Genomic DNA, 21,020 nt, shown 5'->3' with positions numbered 1-21,020 from the left:
TTGTTTTATGAGTATCATTACCTTTCCTATGTTGCTGTTGTTAGACATATTGTAATATATCTTTGACTAAAATTTTAATTTATATCTCATGATGATAGGCTGAATATTAAGATTCATCAAAGTCAAGGTTTTATAATTCAGCTTAAATTTTATGGAATATAAATTTATTCCAGGAAGTCGCTTTCAGCTACACACATTTCGCATTGTATTGCCCAGGAGGTTATATTTTATTCATTGCTTAAGACTTGTGGGGTTTTCGAAAATCAATGAGGCTACATACTCGTATAAATTGTTAATTAAAATATATTCATAAATTCATCACATCGAAGTTGAATTAAACACTTAGCGAATATTCACTTGAAGACATTCATATCTCTTAGTTTATGTTCCTTCCTAATCTTTTACCAACGATTTCTTTTATACTGGATCGTGTATGCTACAGAAATATGTACAACAAACTTTTAGACGCCAAACTTGAAACAAACGAGAATTAATACATTAAGCTTTCAAACTACAGTTATTTTATAATTTAAACTTTGACATCACAATCCTTTTGCATGAAAATACACTTGTACTACAAATCTTTATTCATCACAGAAATTCGGGTGCTGATGAATTGTCTGAATTCAGGTTAAGATAATCACTTTTAAGTCTATCAGATTTAAAAAAGTTTGTGTTAACTATCTCTAAACTCATTGTTTTGGATTTAAAGAGAGTAAGGCTTGTCTCATTAGCCTACTGGAGCTCTATGATACGGTGACGGAAACGGCTCGAAGGAGAGACAATGGGTGAGCAGCATTTTTGTAGACTTCAGGAAGACTTTTGTCCTAGTAGAGCAGGTGTCTGCATGAAAAAAATTAAAAAAATAAAGCCTCGATATCCTGGAAGAGAAGTATTTCACAGTTTCTTTATCGCAGATGTCAAGTTCATGAAAATAAAAACGACAAGTGGTCACAAAGTTCTATTGTTCATTTATCTATCCAAATATGGATATATTATACATATAAGAATGGAGGCTGTAAACCTCACTTAGGGTGAAGACCTTTAGAGTGGCCAAGATAATTCCAGTAACCTCAGTAACTGATGGTCATCTAGAGAAATTTAGATTAGCATACAGTGATAAAAACAAAGAATAATTCTCTACCCTATTTTCTACATACATTAGATTCATAATGAAATAAGCAAAGTGGAGCTCTCGCCTGATGAACCTTAAAGGAAATTGAGGAAACTGTAAATATTTCTAAAAATGTAAGTCCTAAATCTTCTGGTTACTGAAGGATGAGAAAGAACTAAATAATTAGTAAATATTAGAATTTAATACACATGGAAAACCAAATGACGAGACACAGAATTTGATGGCAATGAACGAATATTGAGCTTTAGATAGCACAGGATGGGATGGGACCTGGTTAAACAAGTGATATAGGCAGACTTAATCCATAGTTTTAAGAAGAGGTACAATTTATGTTCCATGCTCATACAAATACAAACACAAGCACTTACACATGCATGAAAAAACACACACATACTCATAGACACAGACACACACACACACAAATGCAAGCACACACACACACAAACACACACACACACACACACACACACACACACACACACACACACACACACACACACACACACACACACACACACACACACACACACACACACACACACACAAACTGCGTTTTCTTGGACTGTAAGAAGGCTTTTGACACAATACCACACAAAAGAGTAGTACAAAGCTAGAGGACCAGGCAGGTACAACAGGGAAGGCACTGCAATGGATCAGAGAATATCTGACGGTAAGAAATCAGCGAGTCATTGTACGTGACGAGGTGTTAGAGTGGGCGCCTGTGACGAGCGGGGTTCCACAGGGGTCAGTCCTAGGACCAGTGCTGTTTCTGGTATATGTGAACGACATGACGGAAGAAATACACTCAGAAGTGTCCCTGTTCACAGACGATGTGAAGTTAATGGGGAGAATTCAGTTGGAGGAGGACCAGGTAGGACTACAAAGGGATCTGGACAGGCTGCAGGCCTGGTCCAAAAACTGGCTCCTGGAGTTCAACCCCACTAAGTGCAAAGTCATAAAGATTGGGAAGGCAAAGAAGACCGCATACAGACTACAGTCTAGTGGGCCAGAGACTACAAACCTCACTTAAGGAAAAGGATCTTGGGAAAGGATCTAATGAGGCACACATCAATGAAATAACTGCTGCAGCATACGGGCACCTAGCAAACCTAAGAATGGCATTCCGACATCTCAGTAAGGAATCGTTCAGGATCCTGTATACCGTGTACGTCAGGCCCATATTGGAGTATGCAGCACCAGTTTGGAGCCCACACCTAGCCAAGCACTTAAAGATATTAGAGAAAGTGTATAGATTTGCGACAAGACTAGTGCCGGAGGTAAGATGCATGTCCTACGAGGAGAGGTTAAGGGAAAGTGACCTGATGATACTGGAGGATAGGAAACATAGGGGGGATATAATAACGATATATAAAGCACTGAGGAGAATCAACAATGAACAGAGACAGGATGTTCCGGAGATGGGACACAGCAACAAGAGATTCAGATGAGTCACAGGGGTGTTATGAAGTATTTCATCAGTCAAAGATTTATCAGGAAGTGAAATAGTCTGTAAAATGATGTAGTGGAGGTAGGATGCATACATAGCTTTAAGAAGAAGTATGATGAAGCTCATTGAGCAGGGAGAGTGACCTAGTAGCGACAGTGAAGACGCGGGGCCAGGAGCTGTGACTACACTAGGTGACTACACACACACACACAGCCAAATCTAGGCCAGAGTTGTCATACAGCCACATCAGGAGAAAAAAACACTCAAGGATCAGGTAATCAGGCTGAGGAAGGAGAGGAACTCACAAGGGACGACCAGGAAGTAAGTGAAAAGCTAAGTTCACGATTCAGGGAGGTATTCACGCAGTACACAGAAATGATTCCAGCAAACCGACGTGGTAGAGTGCACCAGCAAGTGCTGGACTCACTGCACACAAATGAGGAGAAGAAATTGCTAGGTGTACAAGATACCTCGATGGCGACGGGCTCAGATAATATCTCACCTTGGGTCCTCAAAGAGAGAGCACATGCACTGTATGTGGTACAAACAACAATCTTCAGTAAATCTATCGAAACAGAGAAACTACTTGTGGTGTGGAAGACAGTAAACAGCCCCAATTTTTAAGAAGAAAGACTGACAGGCAGCACTAAACTATAGACCATTGTCGCTGACATGTATAGTATGTAAAGTTATGGAAAAGAATATAGGGCAAAACGTTATCAATAAAGAATCGCAATATACCGCTTTTGTGCCTTTATCCATTTTCCAGTTTTCTGGAGAATTATACGCACGAAATTCAAAAGCGCGACCTTCGATGTCAAAAAAAGTCAGTAAAGCAAAAGAGATTAATGCAAAAACTAGTTTATCCAAACAATTTTTTTTTATTTTAAACCAAATTAGAAGCTTATGTTACTTGATTAGTACCAATGATTACCGTGTAACAAAAGAAGTAAGATTAGGAAAGATTGTCATAAGCATTCTGAAAGGTCGAGTAGTATCCAGTGATACAAAACAATCACAGAAATCTTGTGATATCTTAATATGCTGTATAACATTCCCAACACGTCGATGGTTTTTAATATTATTAAGGAACGATAAACGTTATAAAAAAGCATAAACCTTATAAACTGAGATATAACCTCACAAGTGACATCACATACGATGCTATTTTCTGAGCATGTGAATTCCTCTCCAACGTTGTGAAGTTTTTTTAATCATGTCACATGCCAGGCAAAATCTACGAGATATGGCATGCAAAGGGAATTTTTTTCCAAACAGTTTATAATCCTCACAAATTCCATCCATTGTAAATAAATCTAATTTATACAGCCCAGGATTTATACTAATTTTGCAATCAGTACAATATTTAGTTCACACACACACACACACACACACACACACACACACACACACACACACACACACACACACACACACACACACACACACACACACACACACACACACACACACACAACCTCCTGTTCCTCCTCCAATACGCTATTTACAAGTTAAAGATTCTTAACTTGATTGACAAGCTATGAGCTGTTACGTATATCAGCTCATTTGAAAACATTTTTATTATGAGACGTACAAGTAGAGAACAGGATGAAGTTGGAGCCATCTGTGGGCCAGCATTTTCATTTGATCAACTAACTTTGTCTCGTTGACATCATAATGCTGTACAAATGTGTTCCATACTCGAGTCATCCTGGGGATAAATGATCTCAGATGAAGTGATGTTCTGGAGAAGGTTACAGCCAGAGTGAAGTTGCTACTTTCTGCCCGTCTTGTGGTATAGAAGCTTGCCTCTCGCTGTCCTCTCCATCTAGCTATGTATGTATCCCCCTCTCTCTTTCTTCTCATCTTCAATTCATCTTTCTTCTCCTGCCTCCCATCTTCTACCTTCCCCCAAGCCTTTCCCTTACTTCCTTTCCCCCTCTCTCCCTTCACCCCCATGTCATTCCCCCATCTCTCTCCCCCTCTGCCACTGTCTCCCCCCTCCCTCTATCTATCCCTCTCCCCCTCCCAACCTCCCTTTCCCTAACCCTCCCTCCAACAGCAACCTCCACTCACACACACACACACACACACACACACACACACACACATATACACAGACAAAATCACACAACACAAATACCACACCAAACACACACACACACACACAGATGCACACACACACACACACACACACACACACACACACACACACACACACACACACACACACACACACACACACATACACACACACACAGGCATCACCGGACATCATAACCATCACAGAAACCAAGCTCACAGTGATGATAACAGATGCCATCTTTCCAATGGGATATCAGATCCTGAGGAAAGACAGAGGGAACAGAGGGGGTGGAGGAGTAGCACTGCTGATCAAAAACCGATGGGACTTTGTTGAGCTGGAGAGAGGAGATAGAGGAGAAGCAAGAGATTACGTAGTACTAATGCTTCAGTCTGGAGGCCCCAAGGTGGTAATTGTTGTGATGTATAACCCACCACAGAACAGCAGGAGGTCAAGGCAAGAATATGATGAGATTAATAGAGCGATGGTTGACACACTGGTTGTAGTGGCCAGAAGAGCTCATGCATGCAGGGCAAAGCTGCTGATCATGGGTGACTTCAACCACTAGGAAATCGATTGGGAGAACTTGGATCCACATGAGGGCCTGGAAATGTGGAGGGCTAAGATGATGGAGGTGGTACTGCTAAACCTCATGTACCAACACGTAAGGGAGACTGGACCAGTGAGACTGGACCTAGTATTCACCTTGAGTAGTGCAGATATTGAGGACATCACATATGAAAGACCCCTGGGGGCCAGTGATCAAGTGGTTTTAAGCTTCGAATACACAGTAGAGTTAGAAGTGGGGGGAGGGGGGAAGCAGGAAAGGCTGGACAAATGAAGCCAAGTTACAAGAATAGAGAGATACATTATAATATACACTTGGAAAATCCTAGGGGGATTACCAAACTTGCACACGAAAACCACTCCCTATGAAAGCAAAAGACTCGGCAGGATATGCAACATTCCCCCGATGAATAGCAGGGGCTCCACGAGTACATTGAGAGACAACACAATAAGTGTCCAGGGCCCAAAACTGTTCAATTGCCTCCCAGCATACATAATGGTGTCCTCAAGAAGGCACTGGACAGGCACCTAAAGTCAGTACCTGACCAACCGGGCTGTGGTTCGTACGTCAGTTTGCGTGCGGCCAGCAGTAATTGCCTGGTTGATCAGACCCTGATCCACCACGAGACCTGGTCATAGACCGAGCCTCGGGGGCGTTGACCCCCGAAATCCTCTCCAGGTAATGGTAAATCATATTTACGTATTTCTTCAGAATGGAAAGTTAATAAGTCATTAATTAACTGCGACTTTTTTGAATAACGATTTTACATCAAAACAATACTCATTAAAATTAGTCATGGTGCTTAATTTACCAAACAACTCAAAGTTATTACTTACATTAAAGTTGGTAACTTTCCAAGCAATCAGACTCAATGTATCACTTGGATAATTTATAGACGACTGAGCGAATGAGGCTAATTATAAGTCTGATTGGATTACCTGGTTTATGTGGTCTAATAATTTAATATATATATATATATATATATATATATATATATATATATATATATATATATATTATATATATATATATATATATATATATATTTATATATATATACATATATACATATATATATATATATATATATATATATATATATATATATATTTATTATTTATTTATTTATTAACACACTGGCCGATTCCCACCAAGGCAGGGTGGCCCAAAAAAGAAAAGCTTTCACCATCATTCACTCCATCACTGTCTTGCCAGAAGGGTGCTTTACACTACAGTTATAAAACTGCAACATTATCACTCCTCCTTCAGAGTGCTGACACTGTATTTCCAATCTCCAGGACTCAAGTCCGGCCTGCCGGTTTCCCTGAATCCCTTCATAAATGTTACTTTGCTCACACTCTGACAGCACCTCAAGTATTAAATAACATTTGTCTCCATTCACTCCTATCAAATACGCTCATGCACGCTTGCTGGAAGTCCAAGCCCCTCTCACACTAAACCTCCTTTACCCCCTCCCTGCCCTCAGACATGACATCTCCACTGCCTCCAGCCTTCTCCTCGTTGCAACATTCATCACCCATGCTTCACACCCATACAAGGGTGTTGGTACAACTATACTCTCATACATTCCCCACTTTGCTTCCACAGATAAAGTTCTTTGTCTCCACAGACTCCTAAGTGAACCACTCACCCTTTTCCCCTCATCAATTCTGTGATTCATTAAATCTTTCAGAGACCCATCTGCTGACGCTTTCACTCCCAAATATCTGAATACATTCACCTCCTCCATACTCTCTCCCTCCAATCTGATATCCAATCTTTCGTCACTAATGTTTTTCTCCTCATAACCTTACTCTTTCCTATATTCACTTTTAATATTCTTCTTTTACGTACCCTACCAGATTCATCCACCAACCTCTGCAACTTCTCTTCAGAATCTCCAAAAAGCACAGTGTCATCAGCAAAGAGCAACTATGACAACTCCCACTTCGTGCTTCTTTTTCTTTTAACTCCACGCCTCTTGCCAAGACCCCCGCATTCATTTCTCTTACAACCCAATCTATAAATATATTGAACAACCATGGTGACATCACACATCCTTGTCTAAGGCCTACTTTTACTGGGAAATAATCTCCCTCTTTCCTACATACTCTAACTTGAGCCTCACTATCCTCGTACAAACTCTTCACTGCTTTTAGTAACCTACCTCCTACACCATACACCTGCAACATCTGCCACATTGCCCCCCTATCCGCCCTGTCATATGCCTTTTCCAAATCCAAAAAATCCACAAAAACCTCTCTAACCTTATCTAAATACTGTTCACTTACATGTTTCACTGTAAACACCTGGTCCACACACCCTCTACCTTTCCTAAAGCCTCCTTGTTCATCTGCTATTCTATTCTCTGTCTTACTCTTAATTCTTTCAATAATAACTCTACCATACACTTTATCATGTATATTCAACAGACTTATTCCCCTATAAATTTTACACTCCCTTTTATCCCTTTTGCCTTTTTACAAAGGAACTATGCATGCTCTCTGCCAATCCCTCGGTACTTACCCTCTTCCATACATTTATTAAATAATAGCATCAACCACTCCAAAACTAAATCTTCTCCTGCTTTTAACATTTCTATCTTTATCCCATCAATCAGAGCTTCCTTACTCCCTTTCATTCTACCCACTGCCTCACGAACTTCCCCCACACTCACAACTGGCTCTTCCTCACTCCTACAAGATGTTATTCCTCCTTGCCCTATACACGAAATCATAGCTTCCCTATCTTCATCAACATTTAACAATTCCTCAAAATATTCCCTCCATCTTCCCAATACCTCTAACTCTCCATTTAATAACTCTACTCTCCTATTTTTAACTGACAAATCCATTTATTCTCTAGGCTTCCTCAATTTGTTAATCTCACTCAAAAACTTTTTCTTATTTTCAACAAAATTTGTTGATAACATCTCAATAGTCATTTAAGTGTTTCCCTGAAGTTACTGTTAACTGAGTCTAAGCGATTTTTTTATAAGTTTGCAATAAGTACGTGTATCTTTTAAGTGATAATTATCTTACCTAGATAATCAGTTTCAATAAAAAGAAAAACACTGTGTTTGTTTAGCTTGTTTTAGTAAGAAGTAATTTTCCATTATTTTAAAGATATTTATACAAAAAATAATTATATCTGACGTCAAGATTTTCACAGGAAAAAAAATACACCTGACGTCAAGATTTTCACAGGAAAAAAAATACATCTGACGTCAAGATTTTCACAGGAAAAAAATACATTTGACGTCAAGATTTTCATAGGAAAAAAAATACATCTGACGTCAAGATTTTCATAGGAAAAAAAATACACCTGACGTCAAGATTTTCACAGGAAAAAAATACATTTGACGTCAAGATTTTCATAGGAAAAAAATACACCTGACGTCAAGATTTTCATAGGAAAAAAAATACATCTGACGTCAAGATTTTCACAGGAAAAAAATATATCTGACGTAAAGATTTTCACAGGAAAAAAAAATATCTGTCGTCAAGAGGGAATGATTTAACTTTCAATCATTCCAATACATAAAGTGATTTCGTCAGAGGGAGAAAACCAGTAAATTTTTTTAGAGGCTACAAAACATAGACCAAAACCTGGAGCACCAGTTATGTTTTATCGAACGTTACATTTGACAAGTTAATTACAAAATTTTTATATGTCCAGCCCAGTCATTGTTTTCAGTTAGATTTTTCAATTTGCGTTATAGTTTGTTTTTACCTCATTGCAAATTGAGTATATTGTATCAGAGTATTATTTTCATCCCAATTGAAAAGTCGTATTTTTTGATCTCGGTATTTTGAATGCATTATTTTCTTTATTTTAAGTAACTATAATATGTTTTTTTGCAGACACAAATACGTTGTTTTAGGCACAAATACGTTTTTTTGTAGACAAATACGTCTTCTGTAGACAAATACGTGTTTTGTAGACACAAATACGTTGTTTTAGGCACAAATACGTTTTTTTGTAGACAAATACGTCTTCTGTAGACAAATACGTGTTTTGCAGACACAAATACGTTGTTTTAGGCACAAATACGTTTTTTTGTAGACAAATACGTTTTCTGTAGACAAATACGTGTTTTGTAGACACAAATACGTTGTTTTAGGCACAAATACGTTTTTTTGTAGACAAATACGTTTTCTGTAGACAAATACGTGTTTTGTAGACACAAATAGTGTTAATGCAAACTTTTGCAGACAACGTTTCGTCCTCTTAATACTCGCCTATTTGTGGTTACGGGGGTCAATTCAAAGCTCTTAGCACCGCCTTTTCGCAGTAACAACCAAGTCGACTCTCCCTGCTCCATGAACATTATCGTATCTCTTAACTCCACCACATCACTCTCCAGATTGTCCCATTTCGTGATAATTCTAGGAATGAAGAAATAACTGGCCCAGTGGCTAGCGCGTCGGTTTGGAGTGTTATGACTCTCTGATCACGGGATCTATTCCTGACCGTGGTATGGTTTAACGAAGAAATACTTCCAAACATCCCTGTGACTCTCCTGAGATTTCAACTTCCAGTTGTGACTCCTTGTTGCTGTGTTCCATCTCCAAAACATTCTGTCCCTATCCATTGTGTCAATTCGTCTCGGTATTTTATACGTCGTTATCATGTCATTCCCATCTGTTCAGTCCATCTGTGTCATCATGGTGATTTCCTTTAATCTCTTCTCGAGGAAGATACCACTTAGTTCCGTGACTAGTCTTCTTGTAAACCTTTGCTCTTTCCCTAATTTCCTAACAAGCTTGACCAGGTGTGGGTTCTATACTAGTGCTGCATACTCCAATATGGACTTGACATACACTGCGTAAAGAGTCTTAAATGATTCCTTACTCAGACGTGGAAACGCTATTCTTGTACGGGCCAGTAGGCCTTCTTCAGTGTTCCTCCATTCTCATGTTCTTATATGCTGCAGCAATTATTTAGTTGATGTGTGCCTCAGATGTGCTGGGTATGATACTCACTCAAAGATCCTTTTCCTTGAGTGAGGCTTGTAATCTTTGGCTACCTATCCGGTACTGTATCTGTGGTCTTCTTTCACCTTCTCCAATCTTCATGACTTTGCATTTAGTGGAGTTAAACTCCAGGAGGTAGTTGTTTGGCTAGGCTTGTAGCCTGTCCAGATCCTTTTGCAGTCCCACCTGTTTTCCTCCTGATGTGGCTGTCCAACAGCTTTGGGTCACATTTGGGTTTCGATGCTATATCATTCTCGTATTGCCGCTGGGCCTCCCTCCTTATCCACGCATAATCATTTCTGGCGTTTCGGCTAATCTCCTTATTTTCCTGGGTCATTTGTCTTCTATACTTTTCCATTCTCAAGCTCACGTAGGTTTGGCCTCTCTAAACATTTGGGTGAACCAAGGGCTCGATGTGGTCTTCCCATATATAAGTAGGTAGTAGGTTGGTAGACAGCAACCGTCCAGAGACGTACTACCGTACTGCCAAGTGAGTGTGAAACAGAAGCCTGTATTTGTTTTACATGATGGTAGGATTGCTGGAGTCTTTTCCGTCTCACAGACATGCAAGATTTCAGGTATGTCTTGCTACTTGTACTTACACCTAGGTCACATAACGCATGCATTTACAAGCATATGTATACACACCCCTCTGGCTTTTCTTCTATTTTCTTGCTAGGTCTTGTTCTTGTTTATTTCCTCTTATCTCCATGGGGAAGTGGAACAGAATTCTTCCACCATAAGTCATGCGTGTCGTAAGAGTCGACTAAAATGCCGGGAGCATTTACATTACCAAAGTAAAAAAGAGAAACTTTTGTTTTTCTTTTTGGGCCACCCTGCCTAGGTGGGAAACAGCCGGTTTGTTGAATATATATATATACATTATATATATATATATATATATATATATATATATATATATATATATATATATATATATATATATATATATATATATAATTGATGACACCCCTGGCCTCTCTCTTCCAACCAGCGACTTTCTAGATCTCATCAATAAAGTGTTGCTGTTAATTGCTTCATTTTTTTTAAATAAATTTTGTGACTTGATAAAGCTCGCTTGTGTTGTCAACCATCGTGTCTATATTGTACAATATATCTTTCAGTGCTACAGGAGAATTATTCTCATGAAATTATCAAAAGGGTCACCTTTGAATGATAATTTTTGTTTTAATTTTAAACCGAATTTAATTAATGTTTATGTTACTTGAGCAGTGCTATTGATAATAATAAACGAAAGGAGTAAGATTAGGAAAACTTGCTAATAATATTTTAATTATGTAATACATAGTTATTAAAACTGATCAGAGGAAACAGATTTCTTAATATAAATATAACCACAGTGATAAAATTATAATATTCCAAATGCATTAAAAAAAAATTCACATTATCAAGGAATAGTAAAATTTGTAAGAAAACAGAAGACTTATAATCCAGAGACATGACATCTCAAGTGACTTCACAATGACTGTTTTCTGAACGAGGAAATTCCTCTCCAGTGTCGTGCAGCTTCCAGTCAGATAAAATTTAAGAGTGACATTTCAGCCAGAGGAAAATAATGCCAACACAGCTTATAATCCTCGCTAATTCTGTTTATTAACAATGAATCTAATTTATCTACCGTTGGATTTATACTCGTATTGCGATTAGTACTTTTTATGAAAGTTCGATTAATTGCTGAAGATAGTTGAAGGTATTTAGGGTATTTTGAGGTTACTGAATTCGAAAATGGTAGTAGGTTTTAGAAATAGGCTCTAGTTTGTAAGGTATTGCATACCAACCCTCGGTTAACAGGGAACTTAGCCATAACGCGTGTATATGCATATGTAGCGCCAGTTTGTATACACGGATAGTTTTAATTAAGAGTAATATTTTATTTTTAAATTACTGAATATTTTACGAATGGAGTTGTATCAACAGCGATCACGTGACAATATTATTGCTTTTATTTTGTATTTTTTCCAGATAAACACGAAGAATCTGCTTCAACAATCCCAATGCATTTTGCTACATTTATGGAGTAGTCTCTTTGTAAAAATCAAAGAAAACATCACAGATTTTGTAAAACAAACTTATCTTGTTATTTTGGAGTTGCACTTGGAGAACAAGAGAAGTTTTGGGCTTCCCATATGGTTTGCAAAACTTATGTAGAATGTTAAAGACAGTGGAAATATAGGCAAATGAAAAGATTACACTTCGGTGTGCCTATGGTGTGGAGAGAACCGAGAAACCACCACAACGATTGTTACTTCTGTATGGTGAAAGCGAAGTAGGAATATCCTTATTTAGAGTCACCAAGGAGACCTGTGCCAGACAGAGAAGACGTTACCATACCATTGTTTACAACACTGCCTGACCTCCCGTTGTCAGATGTTGAAGAAACTCAGAGTTCAGGATGTAACACAGGTGATAGTAGTAGAAGTGAATGTCAAGTAAGCATTGCAACACCCAACAGTTTTCCCAAGAAGAACTCAATGATCTGATACGTGACCCCGGTTTGTTAAAGCAAGCATCTGAACTTTTAGCATCCAGGCTAAAAGAAAAGACCTGTCTACAACAAGAAGCTACAATAACAGCTTATCGGACAAGAGATGTTGAACTCCTTCATTACTTCTGCCGAGATGAAGAGCTTGTATACTGAAATAACATCCCTGGACTTCTTCAAATAGGACTTGAATATCGACCAGCAGATTGGCGGTTATTTATAGACACTTCTATTAGAAGCTTGCACTAAGGTAACCAATATGCTGCTCTTTCGAATGCTCACTAAACAAAACTTATAGAGTACAAAAATATCAAAATGGCATCGCAGAAACTTTGCTATCACGAACACAGGAATGTCTATTTGTGTTGATCTGAAGATGGTAAATTTCTTGCCTGGGCACCCGAGTGGATAGAGCAAAGGCAGATCAGTGGATAGAAGTGACATGGCCTTTAAGAGAAAATATGACTGTAGATGCAGCAAACATCATTAACGAGCCATTGGTTAACAGGGATAACATTCTTCCACCACTCCACATTAAGTTAGGGTTCATGAAGCAATTCGTTTAGGCATTGGACAGAGATGGCAGCTGCTTCAAGTTCATTTATAGGTCGTTCCCTAGACTAAGTATGGAAAAACTAATGGCTGGAATCTTTGATGGTCCTCAAATTAGGAAACTTATCAAGGACTCTAATTTCACAAAATGTATGAAAGTTGTTGAAGTTTCTATATGTTGCAGTTATGTGTCAGTTGTCTTGAACTTCTTGGGTAATCCAGAAGCAGACAGTAATGAAGAACTGGTGGAAAACATGCTAACAACCTTCAAGAATTTAGTTACTAATATGAGCATAACGGTGCACTTTCTCCATAGCCACCTAGAGGGATTTCCCCATAATCATGGGGAGGTCAGTGAGACACAAGATGGGACACACATGATGGTAGACTATTGCTGGAGCCTCCAACAGGACTGTGCTGATGACCATCATATAAGAAAATCGCACAAACAACGTTCTCATATGCAGTAATCAGAGGTATCTGTATTATCTTACTGTGTTAATCTGTTATTATATAGAATGAAGTGCTAGTATGTATTACATGATTCGACTCTTGCATGCCATCAGCATTTAAAAACAGTAATTATACGATTAAACATAACGCCCACCTAAAGCTCGTAGTTAATTACTTGTGTGTCCTCTGTAATTATTGCATTTTATGGCATAAAAAATGTTGTCAGCTTTCTGAAATAATCCAAAACCTCTCATAAAACATGATATTCATACTTAAACACTTGACTGTTAATAAACCCAGTAGAGTTTTATGTAACAAGATACAAAAAATCATAAGAGAGGAGCTTGGCTCTCTGCTCTTCCTAGACAGTCTTGGTTCCCTGTCAGCTAGCTTATATAGTATAGTTCAGGTACATATAGATTTAGACTTACCCCTGATATATATATAAGAAATAATTAATCATCTGGAGGAAAGTTGGAAGCATTGATGGACGTGGCACGATAAGAGTAAATTATATTTCATTCGGCGTGCGTCGTCAGACACTCAGCACCTTGGTTCAACACAGCCAATCACAAGGAAGCACACCAAAGTTGTGAAACAATGTTGGAGACTCATGAATCAACAGTGGCAGACTTACCTCAAGTCTGGTCGCCCACTGAGTCTCTCCCTTGAATATTATTATTATTATTATTATTATTATTATTATTATTATTATTATTATTATTATTATTATTATTATTATTATCAAAGAATAAAGCCCTTGATTTGTACATAGTGTATACAAATGGTACATACACTTGCACGATGTTTTGGTGAAGGAAAATATATAACAACAAGCTGCAAAAACATTAAAGAATATCTCCTTGTGCTCTTATTGATTGATTTTGGTCTTCTAGCTAAAATATTCTCTTTACATCGAGAGGTGAGTTATAAATTATTCCTGCTGAGCGTCACTCGTTACATGTCTGTCTGGTTTTCTATTTAACCGTTTTTTTAAACAATGTGAAGTCACTGATTAAGAACTCTGTAGCATTATTCATCATGGTATCCGAGAGGCTTTACTACCACTGCTGGATCACATGTTCGTGCTCATACTGTCTGGATCCCAGATGTAACAGACTCAGGAGTATTATTTGAACTTCATTTATATCCGTGGATGCTGCAAGACAGATGCTCTAACCCAACTCGATCATACGAAAACTCACTTCGGATGAAAAGCAAAAATTTTATATAGAATGGAGGTTATAACCCCCAGAGTCCTCCGGAGCATGACTAGGTCTATTAGTTATTACTTGAGTCTCTGGTAAGAATGGCGGATGTTGCTTGGTATACTGATAGACTGCCTTTATTTCCTTCTTAAAGTAATAAGCTAAGATTAGCTCGGATTTTTTACACAGAGGGTTAGCCACCCAGGATAATCCAGAAAAAGTCAGTGCATTATCAAGAACTCTGTCTTATTCCCATTGAGGTTCTTTAATTTTGTCCCCCCAGGATGCGACCCATCCCAATCGACTAACACCCAGGTACGTGGAAATATAAACACATATGCAGTATAATGTGATCCTTTATTGACTACGTTTCGCCCACACAGTGGGCAATGAGTTTCTTGAAGAAGAATGCACGATAATTGAACAAGGATTTTCTAACCTCCACTATCCTCGTCACTTCATCAGAGACTGCAGACGGCGGGCATTAAACATCTTCAACACACCCAGAGAAGACACTGCCGAGAAGAGATACATAGTCCTCCCCACCAACTCCATTGCCAAACACGTTTCCAACATCTTTTCCAATACATCATTCCAAGTATCTACCTCCACAACCACGACCATCAAGGACATTACCAGTGATAGACAGGACAAGCTTCCACCCTCTGCAGGGGTATACATAATCCCTTGTAATGACTGCAACAAATTATACGTGGGCGAAACATCAAGGGACCTCCAAACACGTATTTCAGAACACCAATACGCAAGCAGGTCTGACGACACAAGGAATGCCTGTGTACAACACCGTAATTCACACAACCACTTGATAAACTACAGAAACTTAAGACTTATCGCCACAGAAGACAACACTTAATACCGAAGAATCCTGGAATCATCACTTATTTCTATATCCGACAACTTCAACCAGAATAGTGGCTTCTATAACATAGCTGAACCACTTGCCAAGAAACTTCTTCATCGCTATCCCACATAAGAACACAGGAATGGAAGAACACTGTAGGTCTGCTCACAAACTTATCCAATCTCATTTCCAAGCTACCCAAGATTTTAGACTCTATAACCCCACTCGGTACATCATCAGATGCAGCATTCTCCACCTGACCTCAGCATTCTGAACCTGACTATAAATACTCGCGTTCCTTCCACCCCAGGTAGATCTGTTTGTGACTTGAAAAAGCCCACTGTGTGGGCGAAACGTAGTCAATAAAGGATCACATTATACTGCATATGTGTTTATATTTCCATTGTGTTGGCATTTTACACCATTTATTTCCACCCAGGTACGTACTTACTGCTAGGTGAACAGGGACAGAAGGTGTAAGGAAACAAGACCAACGTTTACACTCACAGTGTGAGATGAATCTTGTCAACAGAGCCACGGGATACCATGACCATGAATAATTACTTCTTTTACATTATAATAAAAAAAACGCTAAACCTTGCTCCTTTACAAAAAGAAATCTTTAGCAGTTAATGGTGAAGCTCTACACCCAAAAATATTGTATTGGAAAATCAATTTGCTTAACACAGTTATTTGGTTCTTTTACCGTTGCATCAGATAATTTTTAGATATTTTAGTTAACAAAAAAAATACGTCTTATGTATACTACACTACAGGTAAATTATTTTCCAATTCTTGTGCAAACAAATGTTATTTCATACAATAAAACAGAGATTAAAGACTAAAAGCGATTATTTAAACTATACTAGTTCAGTATCTGAGGAAAAATGGGTTCATAATATAAATATATATACTGTAAAGTAAACGGACACAAGTGCAACTAATGTGACATTTATTGTGGCAACGTTTCGCTCTCCAGGAGCTTTATCAAGCTTGATAAAGCTCCTGGAGAGCGAAACGTTGCCACAATAAATGTCACATTAGTTGCACTTGTGTCCTTTTACTTTACATATTGTCGGTAATTCTACCAACTTTATTACAATATATATACTCATCACTTCCGGTGAAGAGTTCTTAAGAGAGGTGCAGAAGCTTCTAAGACAACATTTTGTCCGTCTAACATACGAACATAAGAAATGAGGAACGCTGCAGCAGGCCTGTGGGCCATAATAGGCAGGTCCTTTACAATCCATCCCCCTAATAGAATATTTGCCCAAGCCAGTTTTCAATGCTACCTGAGAAATAAGCCTTGATAATTCTATTCACTCATGTACAAGTCCCACTCAAATCCAACCCCTCTCACTCATGTATTTATCCAACTTAAACTAGAAACTACCCAAGGTTTTAGCTTCAATAACCCTACAATGCAGAGTGTTCCACTCATCAGCTACCCTATTTCCAAACCAATACTTTCCTATATCCTTTCTAAATCTAAACGTATCTAATTTGAATCCATTACTGCAGATTCTCTCATGGAGAGATATCCTCAAGCCATTTACCCGGCCGAATTATTTTATTTTATTTTATTAATACATCGGCCGATTCCCGTCAAGGCAGGATGGCCCGAAAAAGGAAAGCTTTCATTAATTTTCACTCCATCACTGTCTTGCCAGAAGGGTGCTTTACACTACAAGTCCGGCCTGCCGGTTTTCCTGAATCCCTTCATAAATGTTACTTTGCTCACATTCCAACAGCACGTCAAGTATTAAAAATCATTTGTCTCCATTCACTCCTATCAAATGCGCTCACGCATGCTTGCTCGAAGTCTAAGCCCCTCGCCTACAAAACCTCCTTTAACCCCTTCCTCCAACCTTTCCTAGGCCGACCCCTACCCCGCTGTCCCTCCACTACAAATTTATACACTCTCGAAGTCATTCTGTTTCGTTCCAATCTCTCTACATGTCCAAACCACTTCAACAACCCTCCCTCAGCCCTCTGGATAACAGTTTTGGCAATCCCGCGCCTCCTCCTAACTTCCAAACTACGAATTCTCTGCAATATATTCACACCAGACAATGCCCTCAGACATGGCATCTCCACTGCCTCCAGCCTTCTCCTCGCTTCAACATTCATCACCCATGCTTCACACCCATATAAGAGCGTTGGTAAAACTATACTCTCATACATTCCCCTCTTTGCCTCCAAGGACAAAGTTCTTTGTCTCCACAGACTCCTAAGTGCACCGCTCACCCTTTTCCCCTCATCAATTCTATGATTCACCTCATCTTTCATAGACCCATCTGCTGACACGTCCAGTCCCAAATATCTGAATACATTCACCTTCTTCACACTCTCTCCCTCCAATCTGATATCCAGTCTTTTGTTACCTAATCTTTTTGTTATCCTCATAACCTTACTCTTTCCTGTATTCACTTTTAATTTTCTTCTTTTACATACCCTACCAAATTCATTCACCAACCTCTGTAACTTCTCTTCAGACTCTCCCAAAAAATACAGTGTCATCAGCAAAAAGCAACTGTGACAACTCCCACTTTGTGTTTGACTTTTTATCTTTTAATTCCACACCTCTTGCCAAGACCCCCGCATTCACTTCTGTTACAACCCCATCCTTAAATACATTGAACATCACGCATCCTTGTCTAAGGTCTACTTTTACTGGGAAATAATCTCCCTCTTTCCTACACACTCTAACCTGAGCCTCACTATCCTCGTAAAAACTCGTCACTGCTTTCAGTACCCTGCCTCCTATATTATACACCTGCGCCATCTGTCACATTGCCCCCCCCTATCCACCCTGTCCTACTCCTTTTCCAAATCCATTAATGCCACAGAAACCTCTTTAGCCTTATCTAAATACTGTTCACCTATATCTTTCATCTATTATCCTACTCTCTCCGTCTTACTCTTAATTCTTTCAATAACAACTCTGCAATACACTTTACCAGGTATACTCAACAGACTTATTCCTCTATAATTTTTGTACTCTCTTTTGTCCCCTTTGCCTTTATACAAAGGAACTATGCATGCTCTCTGCCAATCCCTAGGTACCTTACCATCTTCCATACATTTATTAAACAATAGCACCAACCACTCCAAAACTATATCCCCACCTGGTTTTAATTAACATTTCTATCCTTATCCCATCAATCAGAGCTGCCTTACTCCTTTTCATTCTACCCACTGCCCCACGAACTTCCCCCACACTCACAACTGGCTCTTCCTCACTCCTGCAAGATGTTATTCCTCCTTGCCCTATACACGAAATCACAGCTTCCCTATCTTCATCAACATTTAACAATTCCTCAAAATATTCCCTCCATCTTCCCAATGCCTCTAATACTCCATTTAATAACTCCCCTCTCCTATTTTTAACTGACAAATCCATTTGTTCTCTAGGCTTCCTCAACTAATTAATCTCACTCCAAAGCTTTTTCTTATTTTTAACAAAATTTGATGATAGCATCTCACCCACTCTCTCGTTTGCTCTCTCTTTACATTGCTTCACCACTCTCTTAACCTCTCTTTTTATCTCCGTAAACTCTTCCCTCCTTGCAACACTTCTATTTTGTAAAAACCTCTCATATGCTAACTTTTTCTCCCCTACTACACTCTTTACATCATCATTCCACCAATCGCTCCTCTTCCCTCCCGCACCCACTTTCTTGTAACCACAAACTTCTGCTGAACACTCTAACACTACATTTTTAAACCTACCCCATATACCTTCCACACGATTCCCTATACTCTCACTAACCCATCTATCCTCCAATAGATGTTTATATCTTACCCTAACTGCCTCTTCTTTTAGTTTATAAATCTTCACCTCTCTCTTACTTGCTGCTTCTTTTCATTGTATCCCAGCTACCTTGTACTCTCTCTGTAGCTACAACTGAAGAGTGATCTGATATATCTGTGGCCCCTCTATATACATGAACATCCTGAAGTCTTCTTAACAGTCTTTTATCCACTAATACGTAGTCCAACAAACTACTGTCATTACGCTCTACATCACATCTTGTATACATTTTATCCTCTTTTTCTTAAAATATGTATTACCTATAACTAAACCCGTTTCTATACAAAGTTCAATCAAAGGGCTCCTATTATCATTTACACCTGGCACCCCAAACTTGCCTACCACACCCTCTCTAAATGTATCTCCTACTTTAGCATTTAAGTGCCCTAAAACAATTACTCTCACTTGGTTCAAAGGTTCCTATGCACTCGCTTAACATCTCCCAAAATCTCTATCTCCTCCACACCCGACTCTTCTCCAGGTGTATACACGCTTATTATGATCCACTTTTCGCATTCAACCCTTATTTTAATTTTATTGGCTTATAAATTATTCAGCTTGCGTCATATAAAATAAAAAAAATGTTACGAAGTCATTAAGCCAACTTACAACATCCATGCTAAGTTTATTTAAAGTAACACAGTTACGTATTTGTCCTTTAAAATAATGAAGATATTTACACAGAAACTGCCCGATGGCCTTTACGTTATTGGCTAGATACATGCACCTTTCCTAATTATCAACCTCTTTATAACTCCTCATGGAATGGAACTCGTGGGTTACTGAAGAGCGAAATAGGAGAAAATTAATATCTGAACTCTTACCCATGTATTCTACTCGATGAGTTGAATTAAAATGACAGCACTATTGCTGCAATGACTGCTGAATCACACCAGCTTCTGAAAACAGCACTCGATATTCTTTTGAATGTAGTTTCATCAGGAACATCACAAATGAAATGGCTAATGTCTCCTGTAGGAAACAGAGACTAAGCAATTTTCATTATAAGTGATGCTATTTGATGAACGGTTTTGAAAACCGACAAGTTGAAGAACTGAGGCACTTATGCAACATATGGGAATATTTATTGAAGAAACGTGTCTCCCCACAGTGGCTTCATCAGTGTTATACAAAGCAGGAAGGTATAAGGAGAGGAGGAGTTCGAGGTAATCAGTCCCTCAGCCTGGAGTCAATGTGTTCAGTCCATCAATTTTGTAGATGGACTGAACACATCGACTCCAGGCTGAGGAATGATTACCTCGAACTCCTCCTCTCCTTATACCTTCCTGCTTTGTATAAGACTGATGAAGCCACTGTGTGGCGAAACGTTTCTTGAATAAAGATTCCCATATGTTGCATAAGTGCCTCAATTCTTCAAGTGATACTATCTCAGGAAGCATCTCTTGTGCTTATATG

This window comes from Cherax quadricarinatus, chromosome 9 (genome assembly GCF_038502225.1).
Source record: "Cherax quadricarinatus isolate ZL_2023a chromosome 9, ASM3850222v1, whole genome shotgun sequence".
Taxonomy (NCBI): Eukaryota; Metazoa; Arthropoda; class Malacostraca; order Decapoda; family Parastacidae; genus Cherax; species Cherax quadricarinatus.
Note: the sequence above shows the minus strand (reverse complement) of the source record.